We start from the raw sequence: 26072 nt of genomic DNA, 5'->3' as shown, positions 1-26072 counted from the left end.
CCCTGGCTCTTTATAAGGAGCCGAGGGGGGAGGAAATGGAGTCCCGCACTCTTCCGTCTTCTTTTTTTCTTCAGCTTCTGCCCTTCCGCTCCCCCCATCCGTCATGGAGAGAGGGGATCCTGGCTCTTCAACGGTGGCGGCGAGGGTCGCTGCTCGACAACGCGCCCTCCCTTCCCCTTTACTCGCGGTGGCAGAGCCAGTCGCAAGGGGAAGGGGGGGCGAGGTCGCGGACGAGGCCGTGGACGAGGCCGCGGACGAGGTCGAGGCACTCAGGGAAGAGGAGAACGGGGCGGCACGCCGGTCCCGCCTCCGCCAGTAGCTCCTCCCCCCATGGAGGCCATGTTGGAGATGACCCTTGCGAGTTCTTCATCAGGCTGCGTCGGTCGCCTCACCGTCGTCTTCGTCTCCCGACCCCATTCGCGAGCGAGATGGAGCTGGATCCGCCAGAGTCCTTACAGTTGCACATGAGGGGCTGCTGGATCAGCGGTACGCGAGCTCGCGTCGACTTCCCAGCCCCTCACGTGATGTATCTTGGCCGAGGGTGGAAGATGTTCGCTCATATCCATCGCTTGACGGCGGGGCTTACCCTCCATTTCAAGCTGATGGAGGGCGACCTCCTCTCCGTCAAGGTCTTTGGGTGCTTCAGGACTCGGGAAAGGTGCTGCGTGGAGAGCTCTTCTTATAGAGAAGACTCCTCCTCGGGCGGGAGTGATGAGGAGGACAGTGGCAGCGACGACGAGGGTAGCGGGCGGCAGGATGACGTGTCCGACTAGGTGTCGGGCGTCGCTCTGTGCGTCACCGGCGATCCCATCATCCGTGTCACCGGCTTCCTGAACTTCTCGGGGTCGTCTCCTTGGGCGGCTGGCATTGGGAGGCTGCGGAAGAGGAAGAGGGCGGGCAGCAAGGCCGTCAAATCAGAGTATGCGGGCACCGACACCTTCGACGCGTGTTGACGTCCTGCCGCCTCGTCTTCGAGCTCTGCTTCCGGTGCTGTCATCACCATCCAGCCTTCGGACGGGCACCGAGATGTTATCTTGGTGCCTCCTGCCACCCGTAGTTCGCCTAGGCACTCCCTTTTGCCCTTTTCGTCTTTCTGACCTGCCTCCTGAGGAGAGGGATAAGAAAGGGATTACGGGCACCTTATCTCTTTTTAGTTTCTAAGCCTTTAGGCTTCAGCTGAATTTAAAACTTGTAATCCTATCATTCATGTTTTTCATTCCCTATGGGCCGTACCTGAGTGGAATGTTTTTAATGAAAAGGGGATGCTTGCCGGGTCATTTGTTTGTGGGTAGAACCCACGATGAGGAATAAATCCTTGATATCCTTAAGATAAACATTCCCTTGCCCGGCAGCAGGCCCTGTCATCTTCCCACTTTGCTCGACCTTTCTCACGCTTTCGGCGGAGGCAGGGATGAGGTGGGTTCAGGCTCCTTGTTTCATTCTTTTGCTGCCGCGACTACGACCAAACCTGGCCCCAGGAACGAGCCCTGGGGCCTAGAGTTTTTTGGGGGGAGCACGGTAGCTTTGGGAAAAAACGAGGTTTCACATCCCTCAGTCCATAGGGAAATGCATGATAAGGGATGAAGAACTTATCTGAAGCTGTAGCCCCTGGCAACTCTGGTTTGCCGTGGGAGAATCTTTGTACTCGCAGCCCCCGGCAACATTGGCTTGTCGGGGTTTAGATGCCAGTCTGTTCCCCTTTTCTTTCTCGTCCCCAAATGATCCGACAAGGATATCTGTGAGTCCTGCGAACCAAAGAAGACAAAAGATCGGCAAAGAGACACACACTCAACCTCTAAGCTAGGGGTTAGTCGCCGCTAAGCATTATCAACCCTAACCAAGGACGAGACTTGACCTAGCATGTATGCTATAACTTAGGGCGCCAGCGCTTCATTTATTTATGCTCAGGGTCTGCGCCTGGCTTTGTACAAAGGGTTACATGCATCATCGGCAATGCTTGTACAAAAGGTGGATTGCCGGGGGGGCCGGCAAGCCGCGCCTCACGGGTAAAACTTGCGAAGATGCTCAATGTTCCAGGAGTTACTCACCGGAACAGCATCTTCGGTCTCCAGGCGGACTGCGCCGGGCCTGGTGACTCGTATTACCCAATAAGGGCCTTCCCACTTTGGCATCAACTTGTTGGAATTCTTGGCCGATTGAACACGCCGAAGGACAAGGTCGCCTTCCTCAAGGCTTCAGGCATGAACCTTGCGGCTATGGTAGCGGCGCAAGGCTTGCTGGTAGCGTGTTGCCCTTACAGCCGCCCGAAGACGATCTTCCTCAAGGAGCATCGCGTCATCTTGCCGCAGTTGCTCTTGCTCAAGCTCGTCATAAGCGAGCACTCGAGGTGACCCGTATATGAGTTCAGTGGGGAGAACTGCTTCTACCCCGTATACCAGGGCAAAAGGTGTCTGGCCGGTGGCTCGATTTGGCGTCGTCCTAATTGACCAAAGAACCATCGGCAACTCATCAATCCAGTGCCTTCCACTCTTATGCAGCCTATCAAAGGTCTTGGTCCTCAAGCCTCGCAGTACTTCAGCATTTGCCCTCTCAGCTTGACCATTGCTTCACGGGTGAGCAACGGAAGCAAAACAGACTCTGCTGCCGAGGTTTTGGATATATTGCATGAAGGTGCGGCTTGTGAACTGGGTGCCGTTGTCGGTGATAACCCTGTTAGGTACGCCAAAACGGCACACTAGTCCCTTGAAGAACTTGACGGCTGACTGGGCTGTGACCTTCCTTACTGCCTCCACCTCTGGCCACTTTGTGAACTTGTCGATTGCAATGTACAAGTACTCAAAGCCCCCGACAGCGCGGGGGAAGGGGCCCAGTATGTCGAGCCCCCAGACCGAGAAGGTCCAGGAGAGAGGAATGGTTTGAAGGGCTTGGGCTGGCTGATGGAGCTTCTTCGAATGGAACTGACACGCTTCACACCTGGTGACTAGTGTCGTTGCATCCTAGAGGGTGGTGGGCCAGAAGAAGCCTTGCCGGAATGCCTTGCCGGCAAGGGCCCTTGACCCAATGTGGGATCCACAGATGCCTCTGTGTATCTCCGCCAACAGCTCCAGTCCTTCCTCTCGAGGGATACACTTCAATTTCACACCGTTCTGCCTCTTTCTGTACAGGACGTCATCGACGAAATGGTACATGGTAGAGCGACGGGCTAGTTTCTCCACTTCTTCCTGCTCCTCAGGAAGTTCCCCTGTTTGGAGGAATTGGACGGTATGTTGTGCCCATGCTGGAGCCTGGGGCTCGACGGCGAGGGCTAAAGGCATTTCCTCCGCTATAGGAACGGATGTCTCGACGGCGAGAGCTTGACGCTCCGCCGGAGCCAGTCGTCTCGTGGCGGGCTCAGTATCCTCGGCAACATCCTTGCCGGCTGCTCCGGGGAGCTCGGCGGGGAAGTACTTGCCGGGCCCTGATTTCCTCCTCTTCTTCTGCTTTGTTGATGGATCTACGGATGGCTGAGTTAGCTGAAGCACGAAGGTACCTGGTTCCATAGGTAGCTTGAGGGCAGCGCGTTTGGACAGGTAATCGGTGATATCGTTCTCCGCTCGGGGAACGTGTTCAGCCTGTATACCATCGAAACGCTCTTCCAGCTTTCTCACTTCATCGACGTAGGCCTTCATCAACGGGCTCTGGTAATCCTTGTTGACTTTCTTGACGACGAGGTACGAGTCCCCCCTAATGATGAGTTTCTTGATTCCGAGGTCTGCCGCGATTCTAAGACCGGCAAGCAACCCTTCGTACTCTGCCGTATTGTTGGTTGACACCTCCCTGGGGAAGTGCATCTGGACCACGTACTTGAGGTGCTCTCCAGTGGGCGAGACAAGCAGTACGCCAGCCCCGGCGCCTTGTAAGGAGAAAGCTCCATCAAAGTACATGATCTAATCACAACTTGCCCCTTTGTCGGGGAGAGCAGTCTCTTGAACTTCTTCATCAGGCGTTGCGGTCAATTCTGCAATGAACTCCGCTAGGACTTGACTCTGAATTGTCGAGGTACTTTCGAACTTGAGGCCAAAGCTGGACAGTTCCAGTGCCCATTCCACAATCCTTCCCGTCGCATCTGGATTGTGCAATATCCGCTGCAAAGGGAAGCGAGTGACGACAGTGATTTCGTGTGCCTGGAAGTAGTGGCGCAGTTTCCTCGAGGCCATAAGAAGGCCGAAGAGCAATTTCTGCACGCCGGAGTACCTCGATCTAGCCCCCTGCAGGAGGGAACTAACAAAGTAGACCAGGTGCTGCACCATTTTCTTCTTCAGCGGCACGTCAACTGGCTGCGTCATCTCTGCATTGGTGGTGTCGGGCTCTGCCGCTGCCATATCTTCATTGTTGACCTCTCTCTGTGCCACGAGCACGGTGATGACCACCTGGTCTGTCGCCGCCAGGTATAGCAGCAATGACTCCTCTGGCCTGGGCGCGACTAGTATTGGCGTGGAGGAGAGGTACTTCTTCAAATCTTGCAATGCCGCCTCGGCTTTTGGCGTCCACTCCATCGGGCCCGCCTTTTGCAGGATCTTGAAAAAGGGAAGGGCGCGCTCGGCAGACTTGGAAATGAACCTGCCCATGGCGGCGATGCAACCAGCAAGCCGACGCACATCCTTGATTCGCTTGGGTGCTTCAATCTGCTCTATAGCTTTGATTTTGTCCGGGTTGGCCTCGATCCCACGTTGTGACACCAAGAACCCGAGAAGCTTGCCGGACGGGACGCCAAAGACGCACTTCTCAGGGTTCAGCTTTAGATTGATCTTGCGCAGGCTTGCAAATGTTTCTTGCAAATCTGGTATGAGGGTTGCCCTGTCCTTGGTTTTGACCACTATGTCATCCATATAAGCCTCCATATTTCTATGGAGCTGGGGTTCAAAACCAATCTAGACCGCCCTTGCAAACGTCAAGCCAGCACTCTTCAACACGAAAGGCATCCGCATGAAACAATACGTACCACATGTAGTGATGAATGCTGTTTTCTCTTCGTCTTCTCTTGTCATGAAGATCTGGTGGTAGCCGGAGTAGGCGTCGAGGAATGATAGCAGATCACACCCAGCCGTGGAGTCAACAATCTGGTCGATGCGCGGCAATGGGAAGGGGTCCTTAGGGAAAGCCTTATTGATATCTGTGTAATCAATACACAGTCTCCACTTCCCATTCGCCTTGCGCACCACGACCGGATTGGCCAACCACGTTGGATGGAGCACTCCCCTTACCAAACCCGCTGCTTCGAGTTTCCGGATCTCTTCAGTAATGAACTCTTGTCATTCCAAAGCTTGCTTTCTGACCTTCTGCTTGACGGGCCGTGCATGAGGACAAACAGCAAGGTGGTGCTCAATCACCTCCCTGGGAACACCGGGGATGTCGGAAGCTTGCCATGCAAACACATCGACATTTGCCCGCAGGAAGGTGACGAGCGCGTCTTCCTATTTGTCGTCAAGGGCGGAGCTTATGGTAAAAGCTCCTCCCATGTCGTCCTCATGCACAGAGACCTTCTTGGTTCCTGGTGATACGGCCCTGGGCTTCTTGTTCCCGCCAGTAGAGTTCTCTGGCACGTCCTCGACGGCAGCGCTACACTCCGAAGAGGTGCGCTTACCGGAGTGGGTGTCCGAGGTCTCACCGGTCTTCTTCTTCTTCCCGGGGTCCCGGCGGCAGGAGCAGGTGCCCTAGCGGCGGCAGCTGCTGCAACTGCCTGCTGGTATAGTTGGTCAGCGCAAACCAACGCATCTTTCTTGTCAGAGGGGATGGTGATGATCGTCATAGGTCCAGGCATCTTCAGGGTGTTGTAGGCGTAGTGTGACGCCGCCATGAACTTGGCCAGCGCTGGGCGGCCGAGGATCCCGTTGTAGGGCAAGGGGGTCCTGGCAACATCGAACACGATCCTCTCCGTCCTGAAGTTCAGGTTGCTTCCAAAAGTCACGGGCAGCGTGACCTTTCCCTTGGGTTGGCTTCTTCCCGGGTTGATCCCCTGAAATGTGCCCGTCTCTTCGAGTTCTCCATCAGGAATCTGCGGTTTCTCGATCACGGCAGGCGAGATCAAGTTCAGACCGGCCCCGCCATTGACTAGCATCTTCGTCACCTTGAGGTAACGTATCGTTGGTGAAACCAACATCCCCCTCCTGGTCGCCCTGGGCCTCCTTTTATAGGGAAAGGGGCTGCCGCAGTGGCACACAGGAGGTGGAAAGGGCACAGTGATACGAGTTTATCCCTCGCATTACGTGACAAGGCGCATTTAATGCATCGTGCTTAGGTGTCCCTACTTTATCGGGGGCAGGGGAGAGCCCAGTCTTGTCCGTCGCCGATCGCGTCGACACGCGCCCTGGCCAGCGGTGCCTGTGGTGCCATGTAGGTAGGCAGGTAGCTGAGGTGGCGCAGCGGTGGGCCTCCACGAAGATCTGCTTGCCGCCACGCAGGTGCTTGCCCAACTGGTTGGGCCAGCAGCCGCATGTGAACGGCCGTGGAGGTTTGGAATTGGCGTGGGCCTGACGGTGGCCCTACGGGTGCCTTTAGTAAGGGCCTCGCCATAGCCCCGGCAAGAGTCTTGCCGGGGCCCCGGCAAGGGTCTTGCCGTGGCGCCTGCTACCATCCCCGGCAAGGCTCCTGCCGGGGGTCTTGTGGTCCTCTTTGGTTGGGATCCCGCCAGGGGTCGTCATCTTCTATAGTGTGAATTTGATCTTGAATGTCTTCACAAAGATCTGCATGCCACCACGGGGATGTCTCCCAAATCCTTGCCCCATGGGGGCAGTGGACTCAAGGGTGATTCGCTCCGTAGGTGTGGGGCGAGCTGCCACGGCAAGGGCCTTGCCGGGTTTGCTAAAGCCGCCCCCGGCAAGGATCTTGCCGGGGGAGTCCGCTTTGTCCCCTTTGCTCTTTGTGGTCTTGGTCTTGGCGTCGTCCTGCTCTTTCCGAGCTTCGGTCTTACCTTGGCTTACCTCCCTTGCCTTGCTTGGCGTGGTGGCGTCCATGGCTCGAACTGCCCGTGCACAGTTATAGGGGTACTAAAAGTGTACCCCTCTTTTTGTACACCGACACACCGGTATTGCAACCCGGGGTCGGCGGGAGGCCAGGACCCGGCCGAGCACTATTTTGAGCAAGTCCTAGAAGGCGCCCGTTTAATAGAGGCTCAGTGCTTGAAGAGTATCATGTTTGAGTGACAAACATCTCGATTGTAAAGACAATGCTATTTTAATTATAAAGGCTGTGTTATACGTTTGCCCGATAGTATGGTAGTGCCTCATGTGCGTCCATTTATGTATGTATATAACCTGAAAGTTTGTAGTTGTTGACTTCAACCCCCACGCATATAATGTGGGGGTGTTCGTAAAATGCACGTAATCACACTTGATCCAACATCTTGGTCCATTAAGGAGGTGATCGCACGTCGAACTAGGCAATCGGACTATATAGCTTTAACACTTTCACTTAGCCATAGGAGTTTGACAGTGGGGCTACTATATAGCCCCTGGTACCTCCACGTTCATTCGAATACAGTGCGCGCATGTACATGACCGAGAACTGGTCCTTTGTTAATGCAGAGGAATCCTGAAGATTCTGATAAGTCATCGAGTGGTTGACCAGTCTCTCGCTGTATCATGACAGTCAGTTTTCGGCTTTCTCTACTGAGGTGCTCATCCGGAATAACCAGGGCACAATCGCAGTAGTTCTCCTTTGGCCGCCTTAGCCGATAAAACGGAATGTAAGGCAGCAAACCCAGGAGTTGGGAAAACCCAACATTTGACCAAAGACATGCTTCGGAGCTGATGCATATAAGGCCAAACTCGCGACGTCGAACACTCCCGAAGTTATTCGGACTTTATAACATATACTGGGCTGACTAACACCCTCGATAATGAACCCAGAATTTCCAGGTACGTGCATTAATCTGTCGTGGAGAAGTGCGAATAACGCCAGTATCCCTTGTGGGTGTATTAAGTACCCATGGGATGTCAAGCAACAAGAGACATTAAAGAAGGTTTACACAGGGGCTTAATCTAAAGAGAAACCTTTGAGCGGGGCCCTGCTGCACGTCTGCGCCTTTGTCTCTGTTGTGCAGTATCCTGGAAGGGTGTAGCACGATTGTCATCTGCAAAAAAAGGAAAAAACGCCCAGGTAAAAGAGTCTGGTGTAGTCGTGCGAAAAGTTGGTTATTCTCAATGAATCATGACAATGCAATCTATTATTATATCAATAGAGTTGAGCCGAACTGTGGGCTTTGTTACATGTTTGCAGCCCCTAGCACCACCTATGGGGGTATATCTATAGACCCCCAGCTCAGGTTTATCTGGGCTATTACCACCGGTGGTGCACCAGACTCGTCTAACCATGTCTGTGGTCTTGACGATCGATCATGTATTCTGGTTGGAGAGGCCGCTTAGTGTTCGGCTGCTAGAGCCGCCACATATTCTTCCGCACATAAGGAACGCTCTATGTTTCCGCTAACTGTGATGACGCCACGTGGACCGGGAATCTTGAGTTTAAGATAGGCGTAGTGCGGCACTGCGCTGAAGCGAGCAAAGGCCGCTCCTCCGAGTAGTGCGTGATAGCCGCCTCGGAAGGGAGCGATGTCGAAGATTAATTCTTCGCTTCTGAAGTTGTCAGGAGAACCAAATATAAACTCTAATACGAGGGAGCCCGTGCATCGGGCCTCAACACCTGGTATTACTCCTTTAAAGGTAGTGTTACTTTGGCTGATTCTTGACGGGTCTATCCCCATCTTGCGGATAGTGTCCTGATATATCAGATTAAGACTACTGCCGCCGTCCATAAGGACTCGAGTGAGATGGTATCCATCAATTATTGGGTCGAGCACCAAGGCAGCCAATCCTCTGTGCCGGATACTAGTCGGGTGATCCCTACGATCAAAACTGATTGAGAAGGCCGACCAAGGGTTGAATTTGGGGGCAATGGGCTCTACAGCGTATACGTCTCGGAGTGCGCGCTTGCGCCTTCTCTTGGGTATATGAGTTGCATAGATCATATTCACTGTTTTGACTTCTAGTGGGAATTTTTCTGTCCCCCAGTGTTCGGCTCGCGAGGCTCATCCTCATCTTCACTTGGTGTCTCCCTTCCTTTGTGTTCGCAATTTAGGTTGTCGGCCTGCTTGAAGACCCAGCATTCTCTGTGAGTGTGATTTGCAGGTTTTTCGGGAGTGCCATGGATTTGACATAATCTGTCCAGAACCTTGTTCAGGCTGGACGGTCCCTCTTTGCTGCCTTTAAAGGGCTTCTTCCGTTGACCGGGTCGAGAGCCCCTGAATCTGGAGTTGATCGACGTGTTGTCTGGGCTGTCTTCATTGTTTTGACGCTTCTTTTTATTGTGTCGCGGCTTCCCGTTGTCATCCCTGAGTTCGGATGTGCCTGGGTCGCTGGTACCTCTACAGGCCAACCAGCTGTCCTCTCCCGCACAAAAGCGGGTCATAATGCTTGTTAGGGCTGCCATTGTCCCTGGCTTTCATTGTCCGAGGTGTCTGGCGAGCCATTCGTCTCGGATACTGTGCTTGAAGGCCGCTAAGGCTTCAGCATCCGGACAATCGACGATTTGATTCTTCTTAGTGAGAAATCTATTCCAAAGCTTACAGGATGACTCTCCGGGTTGTTGGATTATGTGACTTAAATCGTCTGCATCCGGAGGTCGGACATAGGTCCCTTGAAAATTGGCCCTGGAAGCATCCTCAAGTTCCTCCCAACTTCCAATTGAGTTTTCGGGGAGGCTTTTCAACCAATGCCGAGCTGGTCCTTTCAACTTGAGGGGCAGGTATTTAATGGCGTGGAGATCATCTCTGCGAGCCATGTGGATATGAAGGATAAAGTCCTCAATCCAGACCCCAGGGTTTGTCGTTCCGTCATATGCCTCTATATTTACGGGTTTGAATCCCTGTGGAAATTCATGATCCAGCACTTCATCAGTGAAGCACAGGGGGTGTGCAGCACCCCTATAATTGGATGTGTCGTGCCATGCTGTCGACGGTTGTTGTGTTCGGGGTTGATTCCGAACTGGTATTCGATCAATATGATCATTTTGGTGGCTATGATCTTGCGTCGGAGCACGTCCTCTAGATCCATAGATGGACCTGGTCGCACCAGCCTTTTTGTCCAGGAGCTCACGTAAATCGTGTGCTGGCTTGTGTGCTGCGTCAGTAGCTGCTCTATCGCGGCCACGAGGTGGTCGGTCCGGCTAATTGGCCGTATTATTCTTCAGCGTGATGGGCTCTATGGCATCATCATCGAATTCGGGCAGCATCTTGCGCTTTGGGTAGCTCTTTGTGTGGTGATCATCGCCATATTTTTCTTTAGTGTCTAGCACTTTGTTCCATCTGTGGTTGAGCATATCCTGCGCGGCCTTAAGCCTTTGCTTCTGCTTCTTCGGGCTCCTTGCGGTGGCCATAAGCCTTCTGTGGAGGTTCTCTTGTTCCAAGTGTTTTTCCGGGATGAATGCGTCGTCATCCAGATTGTCCTCCTCTCCGGAGGTAGGTTGATGAGTTTTACCCTCGGGGTCGCCGTGATCGGGCGTCTGCTCCGGACTATGTTCGGCGTGCCCTGTCTCATCCTGCTCCATCGCTGGGTCCATGTGGTCGTCGTTTTCTTTGGAATCGACCGGGGTGTCAATTTTTCTTGCACTGTTATCGCTATTTTTACTATGGCTGGACTTAGAGCGGCGCGTGCACCGTCGCTTTTGTTTCTGCCCGGGGGGATTATCCTCTGGGGTGTCCTTTTTGTCGCCGTTGTTCTCCTTGGGTGTGTCCGCCATGTATATATCATATGATGAGGTGGCTGTCCAGCGCCCTATGTGCGGTGGTTCTAGATCATCTCCCTCATCGACGTCCATACCGTCAATGCCTTTGGAGTCGAAGTCAAGCGTGTCGGTTAGTCATCGACAGTGGCTATTAAGTGGGTGGTGGGTGGGTAGTGAATTTCTTCATTGTCCATACCCCACTCGAGCCGGACATAGTTCGGCCAGGGGTCTCCTGATAAAGAGAGAGACCTTAACGAATTTAGCACGTCACCCAAGGGTGAGTGTTGAAAGATACCCATGGAGGTGAACTCCATGATCGGTGCCCAATCAGATTCGATGGGCACGGACATGCGCAGTTCGAACCCTGAAACCGGAGGCGAGTCCGGGGGTCCGGTTACACAGATTTCCTTAGAGGTGGAGTTTGTGTTCGGCTCCAACACCGATGAGTGTGCGGCCTCCGAGGCGGGGTCCATCCACCTGTCCTCGGATGGTGCGATCTGCTCCGGATTGAAGGCCGGGGCAGCTGCAGGTGCGATATCCCAAACACCATCCGATGGCAGATCTAAGTCATGCGCGTCGTGAGTGTTCAGCGCTCCTGACGCAGGCTCGATCCCGTCGAAGATCAAGTCTCCACGGATATCGGCCATGTAGTTCAAGTTTCCGAACCTGACCTGATGGCCAGGGGCGTAGCTATCAATCAAGTCATCGAATACGAAGATCTATCCGGGGAAAAAAGTCTCACCCTGGACCATATCGTTGTAGATGATTGAAGGAGCCATCAAGCCTTATCGTGACCACACAATAGAACTCTCAATGAAAGCACCAATGTCGGTGTCAAAACCGGCGGATCTCGGGTAGGGGGTCCCGAACTGTGCGTCTAAGGCTAATGGTAACAGGAGGCTGGGGACACGATGTTTACCCAGGTTTGGGCCCTCTCAATGGAGGTAATACCCTACTTCCTGCTTGATTGATCTTGATGATATGAGTATTACAAGAGTTGATATACCACGAGATCATAGAGGCTAAACCCTACAAGTTAGCCTATGATTATGATTGTTCTTGTCCTACGGACTAATCCCTCCGGTTTATATAGACACCGGAGGGGGCTAGGGTTACACAGAGTCGGTTACAGAGGAGGAGATCTACATATCCGAATCGCCAAGCTTGCCTTCCACGCAAAGGAGAGTCCCATCCAGACACGGGACGAAGTCTTCAATCTTGTATCTTCATAGTCCAACAGTCCGGCCAAAGGATATAGTCCGGCTGTCCGAATACCCCCTAATCCAGGACTCCCTCAGCATGCGGCGCCATGTAGACCAGCAGGCAGCTGAGGTGGCTCCACGAAGGCTGGCAGGCAGCTAAGGTGGCACGGTGGCGGGTCCTTCATGAAGATTTGCATGCCACCACATAGGCATGTGCTGAATTGGTCCGGAAGCCCCCTGTTGACATGTAGGTGCCTGCCCAACTGGTGGGCTGGCAGCTGCATAGGGAACGGGGGCGGGACCGTGGCTGGCGCGGGCCTAGCGTAGATGTCACGGATGTCCTCTGAAGGGCCTTGTCGGGGCCCTGGCAAGGGTCTTGTCGCGGCATCGTAGTCGTCCCCGGCAAGGATGTTGTCGGAGGTCTTGTGTGCTTCTTTGGCAAGGATCTTGCCATGGTTTCGTTGCCTTATGTTCCTCCTCTGTCTTAGAATGCCTCTTGTCTTCACAAAGATCTGCATGCCACCATAGGAGTGCCTTGCGAGCCCTGGTCTCAATGAGGTTGGGAAACTTGGGCTCAAGGGCGGCGCGTCCTGCTGGCGTGGGGCTGGGCAAGTTGCCCCGGCAAGACCCTTGTCGGGCTATGGACCTTGCCCCGGCAAGAGAATTACCTTGTCCTCTTGGTCTTCTGGTCTTGGCACTGCGCTGATTGTTTCTGTTGCTCCGGCCCTCTCCCTTGCCCTACTTAGTGTGGTCGTGGCCACGCGGCTCCGACTGCCCGTGCACTTAGTAAGGGGTACAGAATAGAGCCCCTATTTTAGTACACCGACAGGAGCCCCCGGGCCTGGGCCACACATAAGAGTGGTGCGACTGTTGGGCTAGGCCCAAAAACAGTGCACGGGCAGGCGAGGCAGATTTTCCACCGCAGTAACTTTCCGCCCACCGCGCTTCCCCACGACCCGCGTTGATTGCGTGACGTGGGGGTTGTGCGCGCGGGTGATCAAAGCATGCTGATGTCATTTGCGGTGAACAGTAAAGAGGCGGCATGCGTGTCTCTTGGAGACTGCTGGGCCGCTGCTCATTTACTCTCCGCGCTTGGGGAATCGCCGCTCCACACGTCCCATTACGCCCGTCCCTTGCGCCACGTATGTTGCATGCATGGCGTAGAGCAAATGACAGGCAAGCGGGATACGGGGAGACATGCACGCGTGGGCTGATTCCCCCGCGCCTTCAATTGGGCAGGGAGGGCGGTCGATGGCCTCACTCGTTGTCACCTTTCATGAGCCGAATTGGCCGAGAGGGGCGGCCGAGCCCCGCCCCCTGTCTCCTTATAAGGAGGGGAGCGGGAGGAACGGCGCCTCTGAGTCCCTTACCATCTGCCTCTCCCCATCCCTACTCCTTCTTCTTTTTTGCCATGGCAAGAGGACGCGGTGATGCTTCATCGGTGGTGGTGAGGGTCTCCGCTCGACAGCGCACCGCTCCTTCCCAGAAACCTACGGCGACAGAGCCGGCTACGAGGGGAAGAGGGAGAGGGCGGGGCCGAGGCCGTCATAGTGCTCGAGGAAGAGGAGGGCGGGGCAACGCATCGGCCTCACCTCCGCCAGCAGTCCTTCCCCCCATGGAGGGCCACATTAGGGACAACCCTTACGAGTTCTTCATCAGGCTGCGCCAGCCGCCGCGCCGTCGTCTTAACCTTCCGACCCCATTTGCGCGGGAGATGGAGCTGGACCCGCCGCAGACGTTGCAGCTGCATATGAGGGGTTGCGGGAACAGCGGCACCTGGGCCGATGTTGAGTTCCCCGCCCCTCACATCATGTATCTTCACCGAGGGTGGAAGACCTTTGCCCGCATCCACAGCCCGACAGAGGGGCTCACTCTTCATTTCAAATTAATGGAGAGCGGTCTCCTCTCCGTCAAGGTCTTTGGGCACTTTGGGACTCGCGTAAGGTGCTGCGTGGAGAGCTCCTCTGACGATGGAGATTCTTCCTCGAGCGAGAGTGACGAGGAGGAGAGCGGCAACGACGACGAGGGTAGCGGCCGACAGGACGACGTGTCTGATTAGGCGTTGGGTGCGCCGCTCCAGGGCGACACCGGCAACCCCATCATCCGTGTCGCCGGCTCCTTGAACTTCTCGGGGTCGCCTCCTTGGGTGGCTGGTGGGGAGGCCGTAGAAGTGAAGAAGGCGGGTGGCGGGCCATCAAGTCGGAGTACGATGGCACCGACGCCTTCATAGCGTATTGGCGGACCGCTGCCTCGTCTTCCAGCTTTTCCTCCGGTGCCATCACCGCCAACCCTCTCCTAGGCAACCGCCGGCATGTTCTCATGGAGCCCTCTGCTGCTCGTACCTAGCGTAGGCGCTTCTTTTGCCCTTTTCTCCTTCCTGTCGTATTTCCTGAGGAGAGGGACAAGAAAGGGTTTACGGGCACCTTATCTCCTCTCTTTTTTGTAAGCCTGCGGGCCTTAATTAGATCTAAAACCTGCAATCCCCTTGCTCATGTATACATTATGTATCATTTGTACTTGTATGGGGCGTATTAATGAAAAAGGGGTGCTTGCCAGGTCCTTTGTGTGTCTGCCATGCCCACATCAAGGAACGAGTCTTTGTTATTTTCTGTATAAACAAAGTTTCCCGGCAACAGGCCTTGCCGCTCCCCTGCTTTGTTCGACTGCACTCACGTTTTCGGCGGAGGCAGTGATGAAACAAAATTTGGCCCTATGCCCATTTCTATGCTTCCGCGGTTACAACTAGATTCTGCCCCAAGAAACAATTTCTTTGGTACAGGAAAGGAGGAGCATGGTAGCCTAGAAGGAAGGCGAGGCTTCATATGCCCCTAGTTTCATACGGGAACGCAGGGCGGGGGGATGAAAACTTATCTAGATTTGCGGTCCCCCGGCAGCGCTGGCTTGCCGGGGTCGGACCCTCGTGTCTTCAGCCCCCCGGCAGACTTAGCTTGCCGGGGTCGGAGCGCCAGCTTGTCCTTTTCTTCTCCATATGGTCGAGCGGATATGCTTAGGTATCCTGCGAACCAAAAAAGGATGGAGAGGAACAAAGAGACGCAAACTCGACCTCTAAGCTAGGGGTTAGTCGCCGCTAAGCACTATCAACCCTAACCGAGAAGGAGACTCAACCTAGCATGCATGCTATAACTTAGGGCACCAGCGCTTCATTTATTTATGCTCGGGTTCTGCGCCTGGCTTTGTACAAAGGGTTACATGCCTTGCCGACAAGGCTTGTACAAAAGGTGGCCTGCCGGGGGGCGGCAGCCGCGCCTTATGGGTAAAACTTACGAAGATGCTCGATGTTCCAGGAGTTGCTCACCGGAATGGCATCTTCGGTCTCTAGGCGGACTGCGCCAGGCCTGGTGACTCGTGTTACCCGATAAGGGCCTTCCCACTTTGGCGTCAACTTGTTGGAATTCTTGGCCGACTGAACGTGCCGAAAAACAAGGTCACCTTCCTCAAAGCGTGGGGCATGAACCTTGCGGCTATGGTAGCGGCGCAAGGCTTGCTGGTAGCATACTGCTCTCACAGCCGCCCGAAGATGATCTTCCTCAAGGAGCGTCGCGTCATCTTGCCGCAATTGCTCTTGCTCAGGCTCATCATAAGCGAGCACTCAAGGTGACCCGTGTATGAGTTCCGTGGGGAGAACTGCCTATGCCCTGTAGACCAGGGCAAATGGTGTCTGGCTGGTGGCTCGATTTGGCATCGTCCTGATCAACCGAAGAACCACCGGAAACTCCTCAATCCAGCGCCTTCCACTCTTGCACAGCCTGTCAAAAGTCTTCATTCTTAAGCCTCGCAAAACTTCAGCATTGGCTCTCTCTGCTTCGCCATTGCTTTATGGGTGTGCCACGGAAGCAAAACAGACCTTGTTGCCGAGATCCTCAATGTACTACATGAAGGCATGGCTTGTGAACTGGGTGCCGTTATCTATGATGACCCTGTTGGGTACACCAAAACGGCAGACTAGCCCCTTCAAGAACTTGCTGGCTGACTGCGCTGTCACCTTCCTCACTACTTCTACCTCAGGCCACTTGGTGAACTTGTCGATTGCAATGTACAAGTAATCAAAGCCCCCGACGACACGGGGGAAGGGGCCCAATATGTCGAGCCCCCAGACCGAGAAGGGCCGGGAGAGAGGTATGGTTTGAAGGGCTTGAGCTGGTTGATGAAGCTTCTTCGAATGGAACTGGCATGCTTCACACTTGGTTACTAGTGTCGTCGCATCCTGGAGGGCAGTGGGCCAAAAGAAACCCTGCCGTAAAGCCTTGCCGGCAAGGGCCCTTGACCCTATGTGGGAGCCACATAGGCCCTCATGTATCTCCGCCAACAAGTCCAGTCCTTCTTCCCGGGGTATGCATTTTATCTTGACGTTGTTTGGCCTTTTTCTGTACAGAACATCGTCAATGAACTGATACAGGGCAGACCGACGGGACACTTTCTCCGCTCCTTCCTTCTCCTCAAGAAGTTCCCCTGTCTGGAGGAATCAGACGGTATGTTGCACCCATGCCGGAGCCTGAGGCTCGACGGCAAGGACCAAAGGCATCTCCTCTTCCATGGGGCTACCGTCTCCATGGCCAGGGCATGATGCCCTACCGGAGTCGGTGGCCCCACGGCAGGCTCGGTGTCCCCGGCAGCATCCTTGCCGGCAGCTCCAAGGGAGCTCGGCGGGAAAGTACTTGCCGGGGCCTGATTTCCTTCGCTTATTCTGCCTTGTCAATGATTCTACGGATGGTTGAGTCAGCCGAAGCACAAAGGTACCTAGTTCCACAGGTAGTTTGAGGGCGGAGCGCTTTGACAGGTAGTCGGCGATCTCGTTCTCCACTCGGGGAACGTGTTCTGCCTATATACCATCAAAATGCTCCTCCAGCTTCCTCACCTCATCCACGTAGGCCTCCATCAACGGGCTCTGATAATCCTTATTGACTTGTCTGACGACGATCTGTGAATCACCTCTGACAATGAGCTTTCTGACTCCGAGGTCTGCCGCGATCCTAAGACCGGCAAGCAATCCCTTGTACTCGGCAGTGTTTTTTGTCGACATCTCCCTAGGAAAATGCATCTGTATGACATACTTGAGTTGCTCTCCGGTGGGCGCAACAAGCAGCATACCAGCACCGGCGCCTTGCAGCGAGAAGGCCCCATCAAAGTACATGACCCAGCTGCGGCTTGATTACTTGCCGGGGAGAGTAGTCTCCTGGACCTCTTCATCGGGCGTCGAGGTCCACTCTGCTATGAACTCCGCCAAGACTCTGCTCTGAATCGTCGAGGTACTCTCAAAATTCAGACCGAAACTTGACAGCTCCAAGGCCCACTCCACAATCCTCCCTGTCGCATCTAGGTTATGCAATATCCATTGCAACGGGAGGCGGGTGAAAACTATGATCTCGTGTGCTTGGAAGTAATGACGCAGCTTCCTCGATGCCATAAGGAGGCCGAAGAGAAATTTCTGCACACCAGCATACCTTGACCTACCTCCCTACAAGAGGGAACTGACAAAGTAGACTGGGTGCTCCATCATCTTCTTCTTGTGCACCACTTCACCTAGTTGTGTGGGTCCTGTCTCGCTGGCATCAGACTCTGCCGGGGGCCTCACCTTGCCGGGATCAAGCCCTGCCGGGAGGAGCCTTGGCTCGACATCCACCAGGTCCGCTGTCACTTAAGTCTCCTCATCAACCTCCCTCTGCGCCACCAGTGCAGCGCTAACCACCTGATTCGTCGCCGCTAGATACAGCAACAACGGCTCATGTGGCCTAGGCGCGACTAGTATGGGCGTTGAGGAGAGGTACCTCTTCAAATCTTGCAGCGCTGCTTCGGCTTTCGAGGTCCACTCCATTGGACCTGTCGTCTTCAAGATTTTGAAGAAGGGAAGGGCACGCTCAGTGGACTTGGATATAAATCTGCTCATAGCGGCAACACGGCCAGTGAGCCGACGCACATCCTTTATCCACTTAGGTGCCTCAATCTGCTCGATGGCCTTGATCTTGCCAGGATTTGCCTCTACCTCGTGCTGTGACACGAAGAACCCGAGAAGCTTGCCAGAAGGTACACCAAAAACACACTTCTCAGGGTTCAACTTGAGATTGATCTTGCGTAGATTTGTGAATGTTTCCTCCAAATCCTGCACTAATGCCGCCTTGTCCTTGGTTTTGACCACTATATCATCCATATAGGCCTCCATATTTCTATGGAGCTGGGGCTCAAAACCAATTTGGACCGCTCTTGCAAAGGTCGAGCCAGTACTCTTCAACCCAAAAGGCATCCGTAAAAAATAGTATGTACCACATGGGGTAATGAATGTCGTCTTCTCTTCATCTTCTTTTGACATGAAGATCTGATGATATCCGGAGTAGGCATCGAGGAAGGACAACAGGTCACACCCGGCCATGGAGTCAACAATCTGGTCGATGCGCGGCAACGGGGAAGGGTCTTTTGGGCATGCCTTATTGATATCTGTGTAATCAATACACAGCCTCCGCTTCCCATTTGCCTTGCGCACCACTACTGGATTGGCCAACCACGTCGGGTGGAGTACCCCCCCCCCCTCACCAAGCCTGCTGCTTCTAGCTTTCTAATCTCTTCCGTGATGAATTCTTGCCTTTCTAGAGCTTGCTTCCTGACGTTCTGCTTGACGGGCCGCGCATGAGGACAGACAACAAGATGGTGCTCAATCACTTCCCTAGGAACGCCGGGAATGTCGGAGGCTTGCCACACAAACACATCGACATTCGCCCGCAGGAAAGCGACGAGCTCGCCTTCATATTTTCTATCAAGAGAGGAGCTTATGGTGAAAGCCCCTCCCGTGCCGTCCTCCTTAACGGGCACTTTCTTGGTCTCTGGTGGTGCAGCTCTAGACCTCTTGCTCTTGCCGGTGGAGCTCTCTGGCACGTCCTCCGTGGGAGCACAGCACTCCAAAGAGGTGCGCTTGCCGAGGTGGGTGCGAGAGGTCCTACCGGTTATCTTGCCCCCCGGAGCTCCATCGGCAGGAGCGAGTGCCTTGACGGCAGCCGCTGCAACTGCTTGTCGGTAGAGCTGATCAGCACAGATCAGTGTGTCTTTCTTGTCGGAGGGGACGGTGATGATGGTCATCGGCCCGGGCATCTTCAGCGTGTTATAGGCGTAATGTGACGCCACCATGAACTTGGCTAGCGCCACGCGACCGAGGATCCCATTGTAGGACAAGGGGATCTCGGCTACGTCGAAGACAATCCTCTCCGTCTGGTAGTTTAGCTCACTTCCGAATGTCACGAGCAGCGTGACCTTTCCCTTTGGATGACTCCTTCCCGGGTTGACCCCTTGAAACATGCCCATTTCCTCGAGGTCTCCATCAGAAATCTGCAGCCACTTGATCACGACTAGCGAGATTAGGTTCAGGTCGAGCCCGCCATCGACTAGCATCTTCGTCACCTTGAGGTTGCATATTGTTGGCGAAACCAACAACGGCAAGCACCCGACCGCTGTTGTGTAATCAGGGTGGTCCTCAGCATCGAAAATGATAGGCGTGCCGGACCACTTTAGTGGCTTCCGGGCATCAACCGATGGCTCTGTCGCTACAATCTCTCGCGGCCACTACTTGAGTTGGCGATGAGAGGTGTGCAACGAGGCGCCACCGTCGACGCACATGGCCTCCGTGGCCTTCTGAATATGGTGGTCGCTGGACTCATCGTCCTCGACATGATCATCGTCTTCCTATTTCTTGTCACGGCCCCTGGCGGGCCTATCTTGCTGTTATCCTTGCCGCGGCGGCCTCCTTGGTCGCCATGCTTCTTCTCGGGACCTCCGACACCATCTTTCCCCTTCTCCTTGTCCCGCCGCTCGTACTCAGCTTTTTGCTTTTCAGCAAGCATCTCGACTTGCCGGCAGTTCTAGAGGTCATGGCATTTAGTGCGGTGGATCTTACAGTACTGCTTGTCGGAGCCCCTCGGCTTGTCGGTAGCCGCCAAGGCCCGGCAAGCAGCACACCCGGCAACCTCCTTGCCGAGGTCGCTCGCCTTGGCCTTCTTGGCGGCACCGGTGTCGTCGGACCCCTCGACGGCAAGCACTGTCTTGCCCTTGCGCTTCCTGTTGTGACGTCACCCCTTCTTTGCCAGGGCGGCGGTATCATCTGTGGAGTCGGTTTCCGTGCTGGCGTCCTCGCCGGGGTACTTCCGCCCTTCCTCGGCCCGGGCACACCTGTCGGCCAGAATGTAGAGTTCGGCCACGTCCCTGACCTTGTTCATCGCCAGTTGTACACGCATCTTGCAGTTGTGCACATTCTGGTGAAACGCACTAACCACGGCGGCGGGCTGAATGTCTGGGATGTTGTATTGCACCCGGCTGAACCTCTGGATGTACTTGCGCAGGCTATCTCCTTCCTTCTGGGAATGATATGCAAATCACTCGCCGGTGTCGGTGTTCTGGGAACGGGGGTGCCCAGACTTGCCTGCCTGCGGCCTGCGGCGTGGCTCAAGGGGCGGCCCAGCATGGACCATCTTCATCAGCACGAGTTCAAGACCCTCGCGAGGGGCCAAGCCTCGTGGGGCGGACGACAGGAGGCTTCCTCAGGCACGGCCTTGTCAGGCTGGCTCGCGAGGAGGCAGAGAGATCAAGGTGGGGTACTTCGCGACGCGCCCATGACGCAAGCCATGACGACCAAGGGCACCAGGCGGGCGCCAGCCCGCGCAGTGTCCTTCTTTCCTCTTTGGTGCAAAGGGAGCAAGCACAGGCGAGAGCATCAAGCAAAGGCATCCATTTCAGTGCAACAAGACCAAGACAAGCAGAACGGCAGGATGGAAGTCATCATGGAGCCCAAGCCGGCGTCACCACCAGAGCCTTTGGCAGGCGAGGACCAACTTTAGTCAGGATAAGTGTACTAGATGTTCCCCTTCAAAAGAGCCAATTGTTGGCGCCCTTCCCACTCAATATTTGGGAAGAGGCCCTGGGCCTTTGCCTATAAATAGGACTAGCCACCACAAGGTAGAGGCATCTAGAAATCAAGGGGATCCTCACCTAGAAACCAGTAGAGAGAGCGACTGAACTCCCCTTAGCAGTTCATCGCACCAGCCAAGAACAGACCCTCGCGAGGCTGTTCTTCCTTGTACTGTTTATCATCAGCCCAAGAGGCAATCCACCACACCACACACTGGAGTAGGGTATTACACCACAATGGTGGCCTGAACCAGTATAAACTCTATGTCTCTTGTGTTGTTCCTTTTGATAGCTTAGTTCATAGCAAGGCGGTGAGGTGCAGGTAGGCAAAGGGCTAAATCTCCGTGCGCACCCCAGTGTTCGAATCTAGAGGGTCTGCCGGAACCCGAAATCCGACATTTGGCGCGCTAGGTAGGGGTGCACCGGAATTTATCTTCCACCGCCTTGTTCTTCACCGACCATCACGTCCTTGTCAGACGCTCGTCGGGCCCGCGCCGAGCGCCGAGCCGCTCTCGCTTCCCGCGTCGCCCAGACAGCCCCCGTCGGTGGCCACCCCCGTCGTTCCCCATCGCCCGCCGTCAACGGCTCCACCGGCCCGGCGGGGAACAAGCAGCAGGCATCGTCCCAGCATCCGTCCATGACGCGAGACGGCCGCACTGCCACTCCCTCGCTCGCCCTGGCTGGTTCCTCGTCCCGCATGCCCCGCGCGGCCATGGAGGCACGGGCTGCGCTCATCGCAGCAAACGAGCTCATGCGTTATTGCCCAGTCGATGACGTCTATGAAGAATGGCTCGACCGCGTCGCCGAGCTCGTCCGTGCCGCAGAGGGCTCCCCCGCACCGCCCTTCTTGCTGCACCGCGCCCCACCCTGCACAGGCAATGAAGCTCCGGGGGCGCCTCAGCCGCCTCCCCCTCAAGAAGGCACTCTGGCCCCGAGGCGCGTGGCCCCTGGACGGAACCCACCCCGTCCGGTGCCAGCGCAGCAAGAGCGGAGCTGCCAAGAGGTCCCTCGCCCCCAAGAAGTTGCCCAAGTGCTCCCTGCTCCAGTCCGTCGCGACCACGCTTCCGTTCCAGCGCGCCAAGACCCCGCGCTGCTCCCAGCTGCAGCGCATGGGGGCCCACAAGACCAAGCTCCTCGTCACCAGAGGCCTCCCGTGGCCACAGCAGGCTACCGCGCCTTCACCACCGAGCTGTGCAGCGTCGCGTGGCCCTGCAAGTTCAAGCCGGACCTACCTCCTTGCTACGACGGCACGGTCGACCCTGCGGAGTTCCTCCAGCTCTATGAGCTGGGCATCGAAGCTGCCAACAGGGACGAGAAGGTCATGGCGAACTGGTTTCCCATGCCGCTCAAGGACGGGGCCCGCACCTGACTCCTGAACCTGGCCCCAGGCACGATCTCCTCTTGGGACGAGATGCGCACCCATTTCATCGCCAACTTCCAAGGTACTCGCGACCGGCCACCTGCCGTGAACGACATGCGCCGCATCAAGCAGCAACCAGGGGAGACCCTGCAGAAGTACATCCAGCGCTTCAACAGCGCACGACTCAAGATTCCCAGGGTAACCGAGGAGGCCATCATCTCAGCCTTCTCCGACGGCGTGCGTGACGTCAAGATGAAGGAGGAGCTGGCGATGCATGAAGATTTGTGCACTTCCTTGGAGTTGTTCAACCTGGCAACCAAGTGCGCCACGGCTGAGGAAGGGCGCCTTTCCCTTCTCGAGCTGCCAGCCGCAGACCCAGAAGAGAAGAAATCCAAGGCCAAGGACGTGAAGCGCAAGGGGGCTGCCGTGCTCGCGGCAGAACCAGACACCAAGCGGGGCAGAGATCAGCCCGAGTATTTCAAGGGCAGCCGGTACTGTGTGTACCACGACCTATACACCCACAACACCAACGAATGCCAAGAGCTCCAAGCCGTGCGAGAAGGAAGGGTCGGCCAACGCCCCGACCGCAATGATCGTGGCTACGGCCGAGGAGGAGGAAGGAACACAGGACGCTGGGAAGACCGCGGCCCTCGCCAAGGGTGGCGCGACCGACCTCGCGAGGATCGCTGGCAGGATCAGCCTCGCGAGGGAGACTGGAGGGATCAGCCTCGCGAGGATCGCCCGCAAGGAAACGCAGGCCTCCCTCCACTGCCTCCGCAGCCAAGGAGAAACGAGGACCATCATCAGGACGAGGGGGCTGGGGGCTTCCAGGAGCCACGCGTGATCGCCTGCATCCTGGGCGGAGCTCAAGCCCCAGCCTCTCAACGCATCTTCAAGCAGTTCGCCCGCGAAGTGAATGCAGTCCTCCCCAAGCTTGAAGCCACGTGCCCCCTCAGGTGGTCGGCGTGCACCATCACGTTCAGTTCAGCGGATCAGCTCAAGTGCGCGGCCATAGCCGGAGTCCTCCCAATGCTTTGCTCCCCAGTTATCAGTAACGTGCAAGTCACCAGGACCCTCATCGACGGCGGGGCAGGGCTCAATGTCCTATCCGTAGAGACATTCAACAATCTCCAAGTGCCTTACGATCAGCTTCAGCCAACCAAGCCTTTCTCTAGAGTCACCGACGGATCCACAGTCCCAATCGGGCAGGTACGCCTCCCTGTCACCTTCGGAGCCTGCAATAACTACCGCACCGAGCTCATTGACTTCGACGTCGCCCACATCTGCCTGCCATACAACGCCATCCTCGGCTACCCAGCTCTCGCCAAGTTCATGGCCGTGACTCATCACGGCTACAACGTCTTTTTTTTGAAGAACTAGTGACAGTGGGAGAGGCTCCCACTGACTTTGTATTACTCACAACATAACAGTTACAAGTGTGTTACAATGGGTTTTAGGCCCCCCGGCCATAAGGGTTGCAGAAACAAAAACTAGCGGTCCAAACTTACAATGAAATCGGAGAGAAAAGGATGAACTTTCTCAGGACAGTTATGGATCACCAAACCCAACAGATGTTTGAACCTAGCTAACCACGCCACGAACGAGCGCAGGATCCCCCTGAAATGTTGGTTGTTTCTTTCCATCCACAGGCTCCAAGCAGCAAGCAGGAAGATATCCATGAAAAGTGGCCGACGCCAGCTCTCTCTCCCACCATGCAAGATGGCTAGCCTATTGGTTCCTCCTGGCCAGGTCAGACCAACCTTACTCCAGCATTGTTTGGCAAAAGGGCACGCGAAGAAGAGATGTTCCACGGTTTCCTCTGGCGGTTTTTGGCAGAGCATGCAAGTGTAGTTGCCCCCGGCTACAGCAAAGTGCCGCCGCTTCAGCATGTTCCTGGTGTTCAAACGATCGACCATAAGCAGCCACCCAAACATCTTAAACTTGATCGGGCATTTGGATTTCCATAGCCATCCAAAGGCCTCATCAGCTTTCACCTGCCTAAAACAGTGGTTGTAGTACTTCTTTGACGAATAACGTCCTAGGTCACAGACCCAAACGTTGGGCGAGCCATTTTCCAGACTGACATGCGAGGACCCTTGCTGTATCTCTCTGATCTCCTCCCTACCCTGGACCGAAAGAGGCAGACTGAAGATCATGGCTGGATCAGTGGTCCTGACAACCATGGCAATGGAGTCATCCTCGTTCAGAGCATAAGAGAAGGCTCGCGGATGCGTGTCCATCAATGCGGAGCCAGTGTCACTAAACCAGACATCTTTCCAAAACAGAGAGCTGCATCCATCCCCGGGGATGACCTTGGCGACCCCACGGAAGGTTCCACTGAGCTGCATTACGTCTTTCCACCAGAAGGAACCCACTAGCTCAGTGTTGTGCGGCACCTTGTTCGGGTAGTACGCCTCCCAGACTAGCTGAACCCAGGGCACATCCTCATGATTGTAGAACTTGAACAACGTCCTCAAGATGCCAGGAAGCGGTGGAGTCATCACGGTGCCCTGTGAAGAAAGAGACGTAGTGTGCTCCCTGGAACGAGCTTTTCAGGCTGCATCACTTGAAGACCCAGATCACGGGAGCGGGAGGCTCCCCGAAGCCGCTCCCAAGAAGAAGAAGACATAGCCAGGCCCGACCCCTCAGGAGGCAGGCCCCTCAGGGTCTGCGCCTGCTCAGGGGGCACCTCCTTCTGTCGCATAGGGAGGCGCGCCCGGTGCCCTCCTCAAGCAGGGCTCGGGGGCTCCCCCATGGAGGGCCACCGACCTTGCTAAGGTCACGAGGGAGGCGCTTGGGCGCCACTTGGAGGCGTGTTTCAGAGCACATTTCCCTCAGGAAGGAGCAAAGCCAGGAGGGCCAAACCCTCAGGAGTTCGTCAGTCAGGTCACACAGGAGTTGCAGGAGCCAAGAGTCATGAGTGGCAGCCGCCGCTTACCCGCCGCAGCTCCCCATCCAGGCGAGGATGGCGGGCTGCGCGTCTACATTGACATCCCAGGGATCAACCGAGCAGCCTCTCAGGAGCGCTTTTGGCCCTCACGCGTGCGGCGCTGCGAAGGCCCACCCCACAGCTACGTTCGCATGCCCTACGGCTTGCCGAACGCGGCTCCGGTGCGCCAGCGCCTCATGAGGAGCATCTTGGAGGCTCAGGAGGCCAGCATTCCGTAGTCCTGGCGGAGATGGAGATGGTTCGCGAGGAGCCACCGGCGCCTCCGGAGCCCCCCGAGGCTCCTGGGCCTGGGGGCTCGTGAAGATCGGCTCCCGCAGCCCGCTATGTCTACTACTTCAACACCCCTTCGTCGTCAACACTATCAGGTGACATCTTTCAAGTTTCATTTCCAGCTGGGAGCGCCCCCAGGGCTGCATCATTCCCAGGCCGTGTGGGTCCGTCCCTGCGGCGTGTATCCCTTTTGTTCATGTTTTTAGCTTACCTTGTTGGGGGCGCCCCTCGGGCTGCATCATCCCCAAGTCGCTCGGGTCAGACCCGGCGGCATGTATCCCTCTTGCGTTTATTTTATCTGGCTATGCATTCGACCCATCATGCTTGTTATTTGGTGCCTGTCCGTGGCACCCCTTCTTCCTTCGTGTCGGCCGCTTGCACGTTAAAGGGGGGGTACCTGAGCATCGCGACTCAGGGCTCCTACCGGCTCTCCAGCCCTCACCCTCTGGTTTTGTCCGCGGCATCGCGCCATGGCAAACCAGCGATGGCTGAGACCCACTCGAAGGCCGGGACCCAAGGACGTAGAGCGTCGACATCGAACTGAGCTTGCGCGTTAAAGGGGGGGTACCTGAGCATCGCGACTCAGGGCTCCTACCGGCTCTCCAGCCCTCACCCTCTGGTTTTGTCCACGGCATCGCGCCTTGGCAAACCAGCGACAGCTGAGACC

General features: G+C 55.8%; 1 pseudogene; it reads left to right on the top strand.

The window, feature by feature from the left end:
• The window catches only part of LOC119282797, an 81396-nt pseudogene that overhangs the window by 11895 nt on the left and 43429 nt on the right, over positions 1-26072 (top strand).

This window comes from Triticum dicoccoides, chromosome 3B (genome assembly GCF_002162155.2).
Source record: "Triticum dicoccoides isolate Atlit2015 ecotype Zavitan chromosome 3B, WEW_v2.0, whole genome shotgun sequence".
In the NCBI taxonomy this organism is placed as follows: domain Eukaryota; kingdom Viridiplantae; phylum Streptophyta; class Magnoliopsida; order Poales; family Poaceae; genus Triticum; species Triticum dicoccoides.
Note: the sequence above shows the minus strand (reverse complement) of the source record. Positions and strands in the feature narration are given on the sequence as shown.